Source organism: Dromaius novaehollandiae, chromosome 4, assembly GCF_036370855.1.
Source record: "Dromaius novaehollandiae isolate bDroNov1 chromosome 4, bDroNov1.hap1, whole genome shotgun sequence".
NCBI classification, from domain to species: Eukaryota; Metazoa; Chordata; class Aves; order Casuariiformes; family Dromaiidae; genus Dromaius; species Dromaius novaehollandiae.
The window spans coordinates 66,731,970-66,749,783 of NC_088101.1; the positions used below are offsets into that span (position 1 = coordinate 66,731,970).

A 17,814-nucleotide genomic window follows, 5' to 3' on the forward strand; every position below is an offset into this window, starting at 1 on the left:
TTGAATGGCAATTTACAGTCTCATGTTATATCAAAAACATATATGGGAGTATTCAAAAAAAATCTATAGGTTCTTATGCCCAAAATTTCAAATTTTCTGGATCCCATATTTTGTTCTAATCAGTTCTAAAACCTAGGAACACTTATGAAGTCTACCTGACTGCTGTTTTTTCTAAAATTCAAGGCTTCATCAGTTTTGATTTGGAACATCTGTTTAAAAAAAAGAAATGAACATTCCCTGCTTCATAGTATTATAATTTTTACCATTCATTTTCTTGAAGCTCCATCAGGGCTCAGCCTAGTCATAGATGAAGAGACAATGAACTGTTGAATTTTCCTGAGGAAAAGTTATATCAGCAAAAGGTATTTAGTTTAGAAGGGGGCTTATAACGGAGGAAAAAGTATTTATATGTGGTCTGTTAAAAAGGGGACAAAGACAGGAATATGGCTACAATTGTATGTGTTCAATCAGTTTCAGCCAAAATTTTACAAGATTTGTAAAGGAATTATCTGGATTTTGCATGCCAAATAATTCTGAAGCTCATGGGGAAACTTCAAAAATTTTGCAAATGAAAGGCTCTGATTTTTGCTTCTCAACTACAATAAAAGTTTATCTTTGTATCTCAGGCAGTTGTAGCAACAGGCTTTCATGACCATGCACATGACTTTTGGCCTTAAATTGCAGTACAAATGCTATTTTTGTTAAATGAGGGAAGGGTTAATGAATAACCCAAATAGTATGTCAGAGCTATGCAATTGGTAAGTTCATCTTTAAAATCTCATCAAAGGTAAAGTTCACAGAATTTCATGCTGTCCTTTTCTGCATTCACTGCCTTTTCTGCAGAGTTAGGCTACAACAGGTTTTTTTTAAAAGTCAGTTTTACTTTTTCCCCCTGTGTAATAATGCTTTGTTTTATATGCTTTCATTTGATTCAGTTTCAAAGCCTATTTCAAGCCAATGATTCCTACTGCTTCTGTGGTGTTAGCATTTAGTATTAGCTGTGAAATGTAGCAGAGTTTGTGTAACTAGGAGGCCCAAGTCCTGAAAAGGATGTAGATATCCTGGAGAGGTACAGGCAGATATTAAATTTCTGATCTCAGAGAGTAATCTTGAAAAACACTGTTCAGCTACTGGAATTTGTTTATACTCCATATTTGAAATTCAGAGCATCCTTGACGAATGCATTTATGCTACTCTGTGCAACCAGACTGAGATCATCCCAGTTAGAAGAGGAGCAGAGTCGGTTGGCTCAGGTTAAGCTGATCAGAACCTGCAATCCCAAGACAAGAGCTTCTCCACAAGAGCTCCCTCTGGGACGTGCTTTCACAGGTCTTCTAAGAACACACCTGACACTTGCCAACCATATGAGACGTCTTCCAAAACGAAAATACAGAAGTTGCTTTCTTCTAAAACAGTAGCCAAGAGAGCAGTGCCCTTTTTTTTTCTCCTTTCTTTTTTTTTAATAATGCTACCAGTAATATTTTCCTTAACTCAGTTTCAGTTCCCTCCTATTTCTAAGGGAATTCAAATCCACAGCTTGCACCTCCCTGGAGAGTATTACAAAGACAGTGTTACAGACAGTTCTGAAATGGAGAGAGATTCTCTGTCCTTGTTAAAATTGTGCCGTGGGGAATAAAAATAAATTGAGAATTAGTGGGGAAAAAAGAGAGAACATAAGTCAGTGGCCAGATAAGGTGATTTTTCTGACATTTCTGTATCTGGGTCATAGCCCCAGACTTTTTATTCAAAAATTTTTAATACAAATACAGGAACAGTATTTGAAGAACTGGAATTGGAAAACTCCCGCTAGGTTCAGTGTCTCAACCAGCACACTGCACTCTTGTTCTGACTTCCTCTTGTTCTCTTTTCCTCTCCTTGGTTAGTAAGTCTTGATTGTTTTCTAAGCAATCACATAGCTTCAATAGTGGAGAAAAGCGCGATAGTTAAGGTAGAGCAGTATCTATAATGGTGAGAGAGGAAGAAGTTAGATCTGTCTTTGTGCCTCCTTGCACGCATATGCTAATCACTAGAAAATTATCTGTTGGAGGTTGAAAGATGACCTTTACACAGAAGTTTTAAAAGGGAAAAGCTAACTCTGTCTATAGCTACATAAGAAGTATTCGCCTGCGGATCTTGCTGGAACAATTACCTCCCAACAGCTCTAGAAGGAGTGGCATTTAAAACTGATTCTGCCTCAATATTTCTAGCCATATTTCTAGATAGCTTAAAATTACCAGAGATGGCCTTAAGTTATATCCTGCCCAATGTACAAGTTTCTCCAAGCTCCCTTGAGACCTTTGTTCTATATGCATCCTCAACCCAAAGCTGATAGTGCTTTAGTCTGACCAACTTTCAGTGGCATCCAGGATTTGTCTATGTGTGCAAGAGCAGAGAGAATTGAGCTTAAAGATTCAGTCTGGTCCAGAAACTATGCAATCTCATGTGCATGGTTCTTTGCTCATGCTTTATAGTAAAGGGTTTATTATTGCATGACATTGATGTATTTGTACTTTTTCCAGTACTTTTGTGGATGATAAGGACATTGCAGGTTCAGAAGCCCTACATTCTACTCTATTGCATGTTTCTTAAACCACACAGGTGCTTTCCCCTTTCCTCCTTACCTTAAATGACATGACATAGCAGAGGCAGAGAAGAATAGGACTATGTAGAACAAATAATTTTTGATCCCCAATCTTTTTCTCAGATCATTAAACTAGCTTTCTGCCTTATTTTTTCCACAGTCAAAAGTGAAATGAAGGAGTTAATAGAATCAATCCAAAATGTGAAGTTAGTCTGTAATGTAAAACATCTTGAAGGAAGATGTTGTATACAGATCTTACCAATTAGTTTATTACTATCAAAAGATTCTTACAATTAACAGAATGCTATATACTCTACCTACTCTGCATAAAACTTTGTTGCCACAAGGGAATATAATATCCTTTTTACAAGCTAACAAGACTATAAAATTAGAATTGAAGTTTCCCAAGTTTGAGGAAAGAAAAATAATAGTAAATATGGGAGAAGAATACAGAGAGCAGGTCAGAGCTTTATGCTAAGAGCTCAAACAATGCTGAAAAATGATTAGGTTTACCTGCTGGTCTTTCTTTGCAGTCTCAGCCTCACAGCAGTATTACACAAACTATTTTACACAGTCTGAGTAAAATCTTTTAAGGAGCCATCAATCCACTGGGACTTTAAAATGATGTCCTTCCTATTTATTCATACACACCATATGCATTTGCAGATAATGTATCCCAAGACACATGGTCTTTGGCCATTACTAGGAGAAGACCACAGGCTTTGTACTGAGGAGTGGCTGGGGCTTGCCTTGGCCTGACCTGGTTTTGACTCGATTGAGCAGTTGCCTGGTGGCCAGGTGACTGCTGCCTCACCTGTTTTAGCTGAAACTTTGTGAATGCTACCCATGGTAAAGCTGTGACCCACCGAGGTAGTCACTTCCCAACAAAAAGTAGCCTTTCAGTGCAGACCTGGCTGACAACTCCCTCTAAGCTGCCTCCTCCCCAGTTCGTAAGGAAGACTGGCACCATTGACCTTAGGACCCAGAAGTACACTGGGAGGTGAGTATAGCACCAAAAAAAGTGGTAGGTATTAGCAAGTTTTCTTGTATAGCAATTTTAGGGGTGTTATTAATACAGCTTTTCTGTATTAATTTGATGAGCGACAGTGTTACTGTACCTGGACTAAAGATAACAGTATTATCTTTTGATTAGACTGCTAAGGTTTTTAATTAAGCTCACAATACACTGGTTCCACTGTATATACAATGTGTTCCATTTTGCCTCTACCAATACTTTCTGTATGTATATGCATGTTTATTGATACATATATGTATACATCTATGTATATTTATCTGTCACTCTTTACCCATTTACTGAAAGGTTTGCCTTTAAATATCATGTTAGGAACTTAAGGTCTTCCCTATTATTCTGCCTTTACCACACCCCTCATCCGTCATCTTATTTAATGTGCTTCATCCATTTTTCACAAATCTTTCCATTGCAGGTGTCCATAAATCTGTTTGCTCCCAGGATATATTCTTAACCCCTAAGCTTATTAACTCATAGTCCCTGCTTCCTAAACTTATGAGCTAACAGACTTTCCTTCCCTCCCACAAATCTATTTTCTTCAGAAATCCATATGTGTTTTTCTCCTTCTCTGAGGTAGAAATTCCCTGTTTCACAAAGATAATCTGTTAAATATCTCTCGGGGAGCTACAAAGAAGGAAAGCAGACCAGTTTATTTCTGCAGTTGTGGATAGCAAGAATAAGGTATAAAAATGAAGCAGATTTTGTATTACTTGGGATTTAGGTTGCTTGATTAAATGAGCTTGGAACATAGTTGAAAAAGCTCCAAAATTGTTTCAAATTTATTTAGCCCTATCAATAGCAACCAGTAGAACACAATTCCTCTCACTATTACAAAAGCTGCTCATAGCTTTTTAGAAAGGATGTGTAGGTCAGAGTGATCCTAACGTCAGGAAGTGATCTTAATCTGTGTTCTTTGAAAATTAGCTGGATCAACCAACATCTCAGAGAACAGTTCAAAGATTTTTGAAGTGAGATTTTTGTTCAATAACAATTTTGATTTTAAAGGCTGGTATTTTGCAATGTATTTAAACAATCAGAGGAAAAGAAAAACATAACTTGGTCAAGCCAGTAGAAAAGCAAACAGAACAGCGATGGTAGTGTGAGACGGCACAAGAGATTATGATCTTGCAGTTATATTCATGATCATTCCAATGAGTATTGATTTTTGGACACAGGGGATCAGCTGCCATATATTGCAATATAGGGAATATCTGTGACCCTATTGGGCACTTGAAAGGATATCTGAATAAAGAGGGAAGCATAAGAAAATATAAAGCTGAAACTGAAAAATAAGTCTAAAATCCTATGCCCTCATATGAATCATTAAACTGCAAATTGTTCATCAGAACATCCTTTAATCACATCTACTTTACAGCATCACTGAGAGACCTTTCCACAGACATTTTTAATATAAAAAAGCAAGCATACTATGGTAAGATGGAGAAGAGAAAAGACAGAGATTTGTACTGCAATATGTCATCCTTGTGTGCTGTGAAATAAGTTATTTCAGTTTCTTCCTTGTTTCAGAATGTAGGCCTATTAGATGCTAAAAATGGTAAGATTACCCTTTAAAAAATCAGTCATTATGTGGTATCAAGTCTTGGAAGAGAGTCTAGGAAAAGAGTAGTGTACATTTCAATTTAAATGAGGTCCTGTATTGTGATACTTCCTTATAAGAAAACCCACAGACAAATCCAGTTTTAATGAGCCCTTAGACTATAAGGGGAGAGGAAAGCAGACAGATATATTTTGAAATGAACCATTAAATGGTGCAGCTAACCAATGAGAGGAAGCACAGAAAAGTCAGATTCATTGTCTAAAACGAGCTCTGCAAGAGGTGAAAGCATAAGATATAGGAAAAAATGTTCATCTTGATAACCTCTTTACAGTTTTCTTCATTCAAATTATCATTATAGATGCATAGCACTGCTGAGGATGCTAAATAACTGTGAAGAGTATATAGCTGTCTTTTATACCCATTATTATTTATTTGATTTACAAAAGAAGCCCAAAGATCTAATTAAGAATTTGGCCTGAACTGAGCTGAAGTTTGTATAGAGTCCCAAAGAATTTACTATTTTTGTCTGTGATGATGCATAGCTTGCAAAAAGAAAAGTGGGAGGAAGCAAAGGAAGACAAGGCAAAAGTAAAGTAATTCTGACTGGAATATAATTTTAAAGAAAATATAAATTTCATTCTATGAAAGGAATTTAAGGTTTTGAAATTTATTTTGTCTGATTTTAGCCAAATTCTAAATTTTATCTTCCTTCTCCAACTAATATGTCTTTGATTATTTAAAACATTCCCATTTAATTTTTACTTATATTATAAAAACTAGTACTGAAGTAAATATATTATTATTTCAAACCAAGAAAATTAAACTCTTAAATTTAAAAAATGGTAATGTGAAGTGCTTTTTGCTGTAATCGAGGTTGGTCTTTTTTTTTTTTTTTCCAAAGCAAAGTACTGCCAAATTCGATACAGGTTTGTGAAGAACTTTGATTTTACCAGAGCTTCATTTTCCAGAGGAAACTGGATCTGAGAGTGTTTTCCTATCCACCTCTGTGAGCAGGTATTTTCTAGAAGCATTTTTCTGAAAGGTTTGCAGAAATAATTTGAGACATCACCTTGCCAATGGAACCGTAACTATCTCTTGCTTTGAAAAAGGCTCACCCTCCAATAGAGGAATCAAAGGGAAAATGGTAATCAGTTTAGTTTTCTCACAGGAGGGTACAAAATTATGAACAGTCAGCAGTGAGAAAAGTATAAAGGATCTGCAAAGATAGTGAAACACCAATAACAAGGTCAGATATAACCCAGAGTTAAAATTAAAAAGGAACACAACTCCCTAGGCTTATATTAAAACCAGAAAGGGCTCTCCCTCTCCATCGCCAGTAGCAATAATATACAATAATAGGTTAAGCGTGAAGTGTTCTAACCACAGGCATATCAGTCCCTGACCTTGAAATCAAGCAGCTGAATGAGGCAAACAAATAGAAGTTAGATTGCATGAAAAAGATGGAAACAATGAGGAAAGGTAGCCAAAATAAAGTATTTTAGCATAGCTTGTAGATCTGATTCTTAGCCAATAACAGTAGCAGTCATAAGTTGTGTAGCCTGGAATTTTTTGTCTGTGATGTAGCAGAACTGTGTATCTAAGTATCGTTAGGTGTCTCACTGGGGCTTTCAGAGAAAATGAAGTGCTTCTTTCTACGGATGGCAGTGAATTTTGGAACTTGCTGCCACAAAAGGTTGTGGAGACCTAGAATATCAGCCAGTTCAAAAAGATTAAATGAATTTGTGGACAAGTCCATTAACTGACAGTAGAAAGACTAGGCAAATGGTGTATGCACTGAGATCTCTGATACAACAGCTGGGGGAGCACAAGGAGAATGAATGGCAGAAAATGGCTGGGCTTATTTGCTCTTCCTAAATAGCAACTCATGTCGTTGTCAGTAACAGATATGGTAGCCTACTGTCTGCACGGCAGAGCAAGCCTGATGTCTGGCCCAATTAGGACAGTTCATATGTTCTATATTCCCAAGCATTGGTAAAACAGGGAAAGTGTAGGAAAGTATCATCTCTTCCCACTACATCATTATCTCATAGAGGTTACTCACTAGTTGGCACTGGCATTCAAAAAACAATTTAAGAAAACACTTTCAGAATAATCTAATCAATTTTCACAGTAATACTTCAACCAGTACAGATAACCAGGCTTAGTCTATAAACATTTAAAGAGATATTTAAAAATAATATATTTAATGGATTTTCAACAGTAATCTTACTAAAAAAGCAGTTTGATACCATTCTTATGGGAAGCTACTGCAAATGCTTGTGTTTGAAATGCATCTATGTACAAGACATTTCTCTGTGCCCAAGATGTAGTTCTGAACTTCTTTATCTTATATCAGAGGTTTTGTAGATACATGGCAGCAGAAATTTTCCTGCTGGCTCAGTCGTTGCTCTGGGAAAATGCTTCTTCCATAAATGGAATACAGTAGTCCTTCTCAGCTGACCCAGAGAATACCAAAGATGTACATATTTGCTTAAATACTCTTGTTGTGGTGCAGATATTGGGTTCTTATTAATTATGCTCTTTGTACCTCCAGCTTTGTGACACTTGCAAAGGGGCCCAGTATCCTAGGCACTTTGTTGATCAAGCAGATGACCAAGATGACCATGTGTCATACATATTCCATATTCATTAATAGATGTATATGTTCATAATATGTATATTTTGATATAGTATGTATTTCTATATAAATGGTATAGAATGACTTTATTAGAGGATCTGACTTCTATTTTTCAGTCATTGAAATGTTGTCCTTTATTTACGAAAACTCTTCTAAAAGTTCATTGGAACTCTTCCCAGTGAACACATTGCAGTGGGGTGTATTTTATATGAATATGTCCTTGTTTACAAGGGATGTGTTTTGAGTGGCTGTTTGTATTCTTTTCTTCTCATTTTTCCATGATCTTTACGCTTTAAAAGTACTAGTGATGAATGAGGCCAATGATGAAAACTTTTTTCCACGTTTTCTTGAAGGAGGTTAAGTGATTGCTATCTCATCTAAGTTAATATGAATCTGTTGATGTTAGATATTTTTATACTTCTCACATAGAGTGTTTGAGACCTTAGAGCATTTACAATATTTACTCTCAAAACACTCCTGTGAGATAGAGAAGTGCTACTAGTCTCATTTTACAAATGAATAAGAAAAGAATAAGTGAGACTGTTGTGTAGACCAAGTGGTCTTGAAAAATCTGTATTTAAGCGACTCAGTCGTCGATGCATTGGAAGACTATAGGAGAGCAAAAATTAGTTTCAGAGTTTGAAAGCTGGGACTTTGTCATCTGGGCCTAACACCCTAACTACTAAATTACATGTTTAAATAAAGGTATTATATATACAGTACTGATACTTTAAATGGGCAAAACTTCTTTTAAGTACCTTTCACATGCATTATCAGTATGCAATACCAGGGCACTTAGTGTCTACAAAAATGAACATCCTGTTTTGCATATAAATAAATTCATCATGCTGAGGTCATGCTTTGCACGTGTAAAGGTCAATCTTCGAATAAAAACTTTGGGGTTTTCGGATGGGACGTGTGCATGTATAGAATGTACAACATATTTGAGATAACCTAAACAACTAATATTTATCTTCTTTTGTCAAACACAGATCTATAGTTACTTTTATACACGCACTTGTAAGGTAAATTATTCACTTAAGACATGATTTAGAATATCTTTCATGGGCTTACATTGCTCACACAGTTTTTGGCTTTAGGAAAGATGAGATTAGGCTGTTTAGGGAAATTATCATAAAAAGGGGGTTGATTATGTTAGTTTTTAACAGGGGAGGAATATCTCTTTGGATAGTGTTTATGATAGTATCATTTATCTTTTGTTCCAAAGGAGTGGAATCATGTTTTTAGTCCAGTAAGCAGAAAGCCATTCCTTACTTACCATTTTCTATATAATCCAATAGACATTTACTTGTTAAAATATTAAGTGTGAAGTATTTAGGCCAGATTTAAATGCAGTAATAAGTAAAGGGATTTGCATAATATTGGGCACTGCTGCCAGCTTTGAAATGTCAGCATCATTTTTCACAATTGAAAGCATGGTACCTTTGCAAAGAATCATTTATTAAAACCAAACCACTGTTTCAATAAAGCATTAGAATTTCCTGCATAGAATAGCCCTTGGGCAGCATTCTGAAGTAGTAGTGAATTGCTATTCTAATCCGCAATGGAACATTTTAATAAGTGTGATAAATGACTCACAAAGGGCTTCAGGTTTCAATGTCAGTAGAATTAGAATCAGGCAAAGTCTGGGTCTGGGTGATAGATGTAGGGGATTTTTGTAGTAAACAGTTTGCAATGTCAGGACAATACCAGCTTATTGAACTCTCGGAGGCTAAATTCCTGTCCATTTGTCACCTTGTTGCCGGCAGACATAGATGTACATAGAGCAATAGCCTTACATTCTTTATCAGCTAATACCTTTCTATAACTCCTGGACTACTCCAAAAAGATCAGAAAAAGACACATTTAATAAATAAGAGAAAAAATAAAAGATGAAAAAAACTAGAAATGCTTTAAATTAAATGATACAAAATCTTGTTGAAATTTGGAAGTTTTCTCTTTTCATCTCATAACTAGAAAACAAAAGCAATTTCTGGTACAACTAATACTCCTCAGTATTAGCTAAGCTAATACTGAGGCTAAGCCACTCAGCTTTTTGCAGTAGTTTCAAACTGCTGTGTAATGAGTATTTTTTGTTGTTTTTCAAGAGAAAAGAAGGAATAAGGTGGTCACAATAACTGTTGTTTTTTGAGTTAAAAACATTTTAAATATTTTCTATTGAAGGAGAATTCGAAAGAAATTTGCTAATTTTATGAAGCTTGCCATCTAGTGTCATACTGGTATTGGAGATAATAAGATTAAGAATTCAAACAATTTAAAGGGCTTAACTATGGATAAAGCAGTGGTGTCATTTTTTTCTGATGAAATTTTACATGATGAGATCCACATTTAGTGTGGATTAATCTCACCTAGCTTTTGCTGTCTAAAAATTCACGTAAACTAGTTGTCCAGGCTCCATCTGTCATTATGGGAAAGAGTAGGAATGGCAGCTCATCTTGTATATGTGACACCTCCTGCAAAGGTGCCTCCTTCTCTGCCTTCACTACACAGGAAGCCCATGGTAGTCTGGCTGGCTAACATTTACGGGATAATGATAGGTGAGATAATCCCCCCCCCCTGCCCCATACCTGAAAGACAGTGATAAACTGGAGTGAGTTCAGTGGAGGCCCTCCAAGCTGGTTGGGGCTGAAGTACTTGCCCTGTGAGGAGAGGCTGAAGGAGCTGGGCTTGCTCAGCCTGGAGAAGAGACGGCTTCAGGGGGACCTAACAGCAGTCCCCCGTTAGAGGTTTTCAAGACTCAAGGAAGTTAGCGAGAAGATGAAGCCAGGCTCTTCGCAGTGATGCGTGGTGGGAGGCTGAAGCATAAGTTGAAATATGAGAGGTTCAGACTGGGTATACAGAAAAACCTTTTCTCCATAAGGACTGGCAAGTAGTGGAGAAGGCTGCTTGGACAGGTTGGGCAGTATCCATCCTCGGGGGTTTTCAAGACTCAACTGGATCTAGTCCTGAGCAACCTGGTCTGATCTCACAGCTGAGCCTACTTTGAGCAGGAGGCTGGACTAGAGAACTCCTGAGCTCTTTTTCAAGCTCTATTTTTCTACCATGCTATGAACTAATAAAAATGGCTGTAATGTGCATGATTCTGATTAGGTAGCACTTTAAACATGTTTTCCACTCACACTGAAAAAGTAAACACACCTGTGGAAGAAGTGAAACCTTGACCTTAATAAATTTACATACCAGGCATTCTTTTGAAAACACAAAAATCAAGGGTAATACTTCTTGTTTTGAGTTTATCTTTCTAAATCACGTACATAGAAAAGACTCTAAGGCCAAAGAGTACTTGAAGTACTGAAAATAGAAAGAAAGTCCAATGGAAATCTAAGTTATTTATTGAATACTCATAGAACTTTGGCTTCTTCATCTCAAAAGATTTTGTAGATCTTTACTTGTGAGTTGAAGGATATATGGTATGGAAAAATGGAAGTTTCATTACCATTTTTTGAACTTCACTAGAAGACATCTGACAGAAATGTAAATTCTAATTTGAAGCCAAAGAATATTATATGCATTTTTATGTGCAAAAAATGGACTTTTGATAGGCAATTTGTAATATGTAATCACATACATTAGATGGATGCTTTTTTTTTTTTTTTTTTTTTTTTTGGGCAGGAGTAAACCTATTGTTAAAATTTATAAAATGTGGCCAGTGAGGTACTTTCTGGTGCAAATATAAAACTGGTCATCAATAAGTGGGACAATTTTAATAAAGCATAAGGAGAAAACATCACAATTGCATTTAATTTGACATGTTCAGATATGTTTTTCATCAGTCAATGGAAGAGCAGATGCATATTAAATTTATTTTCCGTCTATATATTTTTCCTTCATTTAACTTCTTTCATGTCTTCGCTTTTCTTCCTTCATGTCTTTTTTTCCTTTCCTGCTGCCTTTTTCTGTTCTTCACCCTAGCCATAGTGATGTTTTCACTTTCTGTCTTTCATCGCCCCATTCTGATTATGCTGACCAGTGGGAATTTTGGGTTCTCAGCTTCTCAGGATTAATCTCTTTGTCCCACTCAAAAGAACTGAAAGATTTGCAAGTTTTCAGGGTATTTGTCTGAGTTGCAGGTAGAACAGGAAGGATATGGAGATCCACAAATAGGGGAGCTATTTTGGTCAACATGGTACAACTAATGTGTAAGTTAATAAGCCTTGACTGACATTTTCATCATTGTAGTGATGGTTGAAGGGTTTGTTTGTTTGTTTGTTTGTTTGTTTTTACCCTGCCCCATGTACCTAACTTAGACTCAGTCCTTCTTGGCATACAATATCTGATCTAACATGCATACTGGAAAGCCCCTGAGATAAATTCAAGGGTTAAACAAAAAAACACGCAGACAAAAAATAATTCCAAAACTTTGCGCAAAACAAGGGATGAAATAAATATACAACTTCAAACTCAGCCTCAGATATAAAAATGAACAAAATACCAGAGAATTTTCCTTAGTTCAAATAATTGCTAAATGCAAGGGGAAGAGAACAGGTGGTTTAAGCTGGCATGATATCTGTTTCTGGTAATATATTTGTGCCTTATTTAAGTTAGTTTTACATTTCTGATATAAATAGTCTTCTATCAGTTCTTTTTAAGAACTCATAGATAATACAAATCCAATCAATTTCACATTTAGAAGTTTTTCCAAACATTCAGACTAATTCTTTCTCCATTTTCAATTCCTTCCCTTCACTTTTGTGAAGCATTTTAGAGCAGAAACTTACAGAAGAGCAAAGTAATTTTTTTTCAGAAGTCATACATTTTCGTTATCACTCGCCATGATACATATTTCTCAGATCCAGCCTTAATTCTTACTGAAGCAAACTACAGTTAGTTATGGTAAATCTCAATTATATCAGGCCAGTTTCATTACAGTAAATAAGATTTTATGTATTCTGAAAATTCTGCAATGCAGAAATTGGTCCCATAACTATATCAAAATGATTAACTAAAAAACAGGCTTTCTTGTAGACTATTGAAAAGGCAGAACAAAGTAAAAATTTGCAGAGTAAAGATGCTGCTAACAGGCAGAAACATATGCCCTGTTTGCATCATAGCCTCAGGACCAAGTACAGTACTAAATTTGAATTTATGAACCTGGAAATATGCAACGGAAATTTAAAAAAATCTGAGCAATATATAATCAGAATGTAATTATATTATCTACTTCATGGATTTCTCAAATATATGTATGCATGGGTTGAGGCTGGAGGATATGTCATAGCAATAGTGCTTGTGGTTAGCAGTTCATCAGAACAGTTCTTCCCTTCTATGTGGGCAAGGAGAAGACTGTAGACCTTTCCTCTTGCTTTCTTCCTCTGTTGGCTAGGTACCCTTAAAGTAGTCAAAAGTCTTTAAAAATAATAAATCTGAAAGCACAGATGTATGATAGGTAGGAAAGTACTTTTGTTGCAGTATCCTCATCTTAGCTTAGTGTTCCAGTGGCACATTTCAGTACATGATATTGACTGCATAGTTGCTACTTCACTGTGATTGACACAGATTTCCCTATATAGGGTACTTTTAATATGTACTTACAAATACACGTATTGTTAGTCCCAAGGATCTCATTAGGACTTTTCTAGCTGAATTGTTATCTTGAATTTGATGCCTTGAAATTTGGTTCTTTTCTTAGTTGTACTATCCGCTGAGCAAAATGCTTCTTGTTTAGGGGGGATTTTTTCTAATCTCAGCTCACAGGGCAATTTTGGCTAAATGTGCTTCACCTGGATCTGCTTATCTCCATCTCAAGTCCTGACATGCATTTATTACTTGAGAGAAATGATCTGATCGTAAGATTTTAAAGCTGCTCCTCTGATATTTCAATGTCTGTATAAGAGTGATTTGTTTCAAGGTATAGACTTGTGCTGGCAGTCCTGTGCCCTTGGCATACCAACAGATTGGTGATAAAAAGTTTAAATTCTCTATAGAGTTCTTATTACTCCCTCAAATTTCTCACTACTTGCCTAAAATTTTCGTGAAATATAGTAGGATGTTTTCTTTCCTAAGAAATTATGAATAGGACTGTATACTGTGTCCAGATGTGGCAAGTGTTTATTACAGTGTGAGAAACTGCATTTTTCAAAATAACAATAATTTAGACTAATATCACTGATTAGTAAGTTCAAAATCTACAATATTCACAGGCTTTTTTATCTTTGTTGGCCATGCTACTGACAATGGTAATATTGCTGCCAAATGTTTTATTTCAGACTTGCCAAAAAAATCCATAATTTTGAGGGATTTGTTAAATTGAGTGTTTCTTAAATACAGTGCTGGAATACTCCTCCTATGATAAAAACAACAGTTCCTAGTAGACAGGTGTTTATTCAAGGATAAAAGAATAAAATGGCATTACACTTTTGGTTTTCTGCAACCACAGACATGTTATTGGTTAGAAATTATTATTAATAACTTAGCGGAATTAGAGAGTGCGCAAAAATGTAGGCAGAAAGCAATGGATTTCACACCTGCAGTGCATCCATGATTTATTCAATGCAATTCTGCTTTGGAAAGGTATAATAAATAGAAAACTTACTCCTGCAGTTTAGGTGGTTTATTGGATTTATTTTTCTATATGTAGAAAATGAGATTCTTATTACTCCCCTGGCATGTGAGATGAATTGATAGTAATTTAAATTATACTTCAGATGTATAATGGTCAAAATGGAAGGAAACAAAACACAACTGAAAACTTAAAATGGTCAACATTAGCACTTCTTTGAGTTTTTAATATTGCCTCATTTATGGTGTTTGTTTCTGCTGTTCTTTGGCTTAAAGAATTTATTAGCCTGGGTGTTTATTCCAGGAGGGCACTATATCTACCTAGGGTACTGCCATACACCAAATCCAAAAAACATGATAAACCTCAAAACAGTCCTGACTGATCCAGTGATCCTCATTGTTCATATATTGTGTGATCTTTTCTATCTTACAATTTATCCATAAGAAAGAACTTTCCATCTTCACTTGGACCTCAAAGGATGGAGGGATTGTTGGACGGGAGCTTAAGTAATTATGGAATTCAAAATATGGGTATTCATCTGTCTTTTTTTTAACCAGCTACTACAATATTACCACCCTGTCTTCAGTTTAGACCTGAAGTTCCACCACCAATTGCTGCTATTCCCATATGATGAGAAAGGAACACAGTGAAAAATCTCTGAAGGTCAAATTTTATCACCTCAGACAAGAAATTCATAGATAGATGCTTTAGTATCTTATCTAGTTTAAAATGACCACAAAATCTGAAATGATCATATGAGCTTATAGTTAATACAGTTTCTGATGTTATTTACCTTCATAGTTCTTTGTTACAAAACTGGTTGTTTTGCTATGTTTCTTGATAAAATAGCTTGAAGGAAGTTTTGTGAAATCTAGGTTGGCTTGATTTGGTATTAAGCTACAGTCTTCAAGTTGAATCATAATACTGTCATTTTTGAAAATATCATCTATATTTAGGGTTGGTATCTATCTTTCTGTATAATCTTCAAGCTATTTTAAAATTCCGTAGTTAATAAACAACAAGGTTAAAAGTACTGTCTCCAAGCAAAATGGAATAAAATGAAAGATATGGTTGGTGAAAAGAAGAATGAAAAAGCTCTTTAAAAATTCTGGACCTGTCATATTCCCAGTTGTGTCAGTGTGACTTAAAGTAACCCCAATAATATTAAGATATATTATCATCATTTGAAAACAAAATTTATTTCTTTTGGAGTATAAATATAGAGCTTTTTTCCACATATCTTTCCTTCCTACTCCAATGCCTATTTCTCTTTAAAGGAATTCAGTTTGTCAACGATTTTTCAGATCCATTTATTGGCATTAGTTACCAGCAGTGTCAAGTCACAACACATTTCTGCTTTCCTTTCCTTCTCCTAGGTGACATGACTCCCTAGCGTGTTGAATTGCTACCTACTGCTACATGATACCTCTTTCTCCTAAAAAGAGAGATTGCGAAGCAAAAGAAAAGAAGTCAGACTGGCTACAGCAGCATTAGGTCTTTGGGGATTCCTCCCTGTAGTAATGCGTTCCCTTAAGATTCATGCAGCAGTGTCTGGTTCCTACCTCCAACTTCTCCCTCCATCTCTCTCTGAAGAAACAGTACTGCAACTGCAAGTTTCAACATGGAAGAAAAACATCAAAGTAATGACAGTAATATATAATATTCCAAGCAAATTAGGACCTGGACTGCTTCCTCAGGTATTGTTTGGCCTTTCTGAAAATCAGTTTTCTGTCTTCTCATCTCTGAACACTGTTTGAGAGTGCCTAGTTCAGACAAAAGTCATATTAGACAACGGTACAATCCCAACAGCACACATTTCATAAATGTCTTTCAGAGCCGGATTTTTCTTCACCTCTTGAAGACAGTATTCAGCTCCATAACTAGTCTCATTATCGAAATAAGACTATTCAAACACTTTTTATGAATGCTAGTGACAAAATCTTGGACTTTGAGAGGATGTGAATTAAAGTATTATTTTTACCATTAAGATCTGGATATTCATGTTCTTGCATATAATTGTCAAGGGAACTGTGCCTGTGTAAGGCTTTGTACCTACACACACAGAATTTTTGTATTTTATACAGTATTTTGTCTGTCTATGTGCATACATATATACACTATTAGGGAATAACTGACATTTGAGATAAAAATGACAGACCGCTTGCTATCTTTCAGCTATCACTAATGTGTCCTTTTTTTTTTTAATCTAAGGCAGGCTTTTTAGGAGTTGATTTTTTAAAAAAATTGTATTATCACAAAGTCTACAAACATAGACACATGAAAATAGACTTGGTATAATTAAAAAGTGAAGATTTGCATCAATTAATAATAAACTTCCGTAAATTTCCATGTACTGTGTCCCTTGAAATTATGAAGAGTCTCATCTGTTGCCAGTGTAAATTTGGAGGAGAGAATTAATCAGGATTTCTCATTTTCAGCAACTTCATCTGTCCACTGAAAAAATGTAATAGAAGAAAATAAAAAAGACATCACCATGGGTGTACACAACTGCCATAATGTAGAGAAGGCCTTTAAATAGCTTTAATTCTCTGAAGAGAATGTAAGCACACTAGGTACCTAAAGGATTATACTGTATAGAGAGTCATGCTCTGTAATTTTATTAAAGACAGGATTATGTTACCTGTTCATATTTCAAATTCAAACTCTAAAATAAAAAATCAATATCCATCTATTTGGACATATAAGTTTAAAAGGGCACTGTTTATTAAAAAATGCCAATTGCCCTTTAATCTGCAGGAAAGGAATTCTAGAAAAGAGCATACAGCAGCTGTTAATTCAGCATGTTCATGCTGCTGATATGGTCCTAACCCAGGAGAATATTAAATGAAATCATGAAGTAATGGAAAGGATGAGCATGTTAAAAGGGCTGAGACACAGACCAAGAGAGACTGATGATGCAATTACCCTTCGTCTAGGCTGTGAAGTACTAATGTGATAAGGGTCTGCATAGTTCAACAGTAAGGATGAAGAGGATAACAATAATTCTCATTTTAAAGTAGATTTTCTTTGTGCTAGTAAAATACCCTGCATCTCATTGATTAGAATGCAAAGAAAGTTCTGCACTGTGTCATGTTATTTGCAAAAGAAAATTCTAAAAGAGAGGTATTCAAATACTATTTAATGAGAAGTGAGAAAGCAGAAGAATGGAGGAAAAAACTGAACAAAAGTTAAGTTTAACACCATCAATACATTACTAACAACAATAACATACTGAATATTTATAGAAACAGTGGATTAGTAAAGCTCTCTGAAAATCCCTCCATTGTCCCTCACAGATAAAAAATTCACATTCAGAACCTGCCTTGCTGTCTAACAGTACTTGACTTTGTGAATATTTTTTGTGTAAGAGGTAATGCTGCTAGACTGACCAGTTCCTTCCTTTGTCTTTTATAATCTGTTATGATTTGTGAAACCGAAGCCTCTTTTTGAGCTGAGCGAAAATCCGCAGTGCTGGACGGACTAGTGA

General features: G+C 35.6%; 1 long non-coding RNA gene across 1 annotated transcript in view; it reads left to right on the forward strand.

Moving 5' to 3' along the window:
- Nucleotides 1-17,814, forward strand: part of LOC135328403 (uncharacterized) — a 36,154-nt gene that overhangs the window by 8,937 nt on the left and 9,403 nt on the right. Inside the window, exon 2 of the long non-coding RNA XR_010389236.1 lies at nucleotides 15,704-16,024. This is a non-coding gene — a long non-coding RNA (uncharacterized LOC135328403). The remainder of the gene's footprint in view (nucleotides 1-15,703; nucleotides 16,025-17,814) is intronic.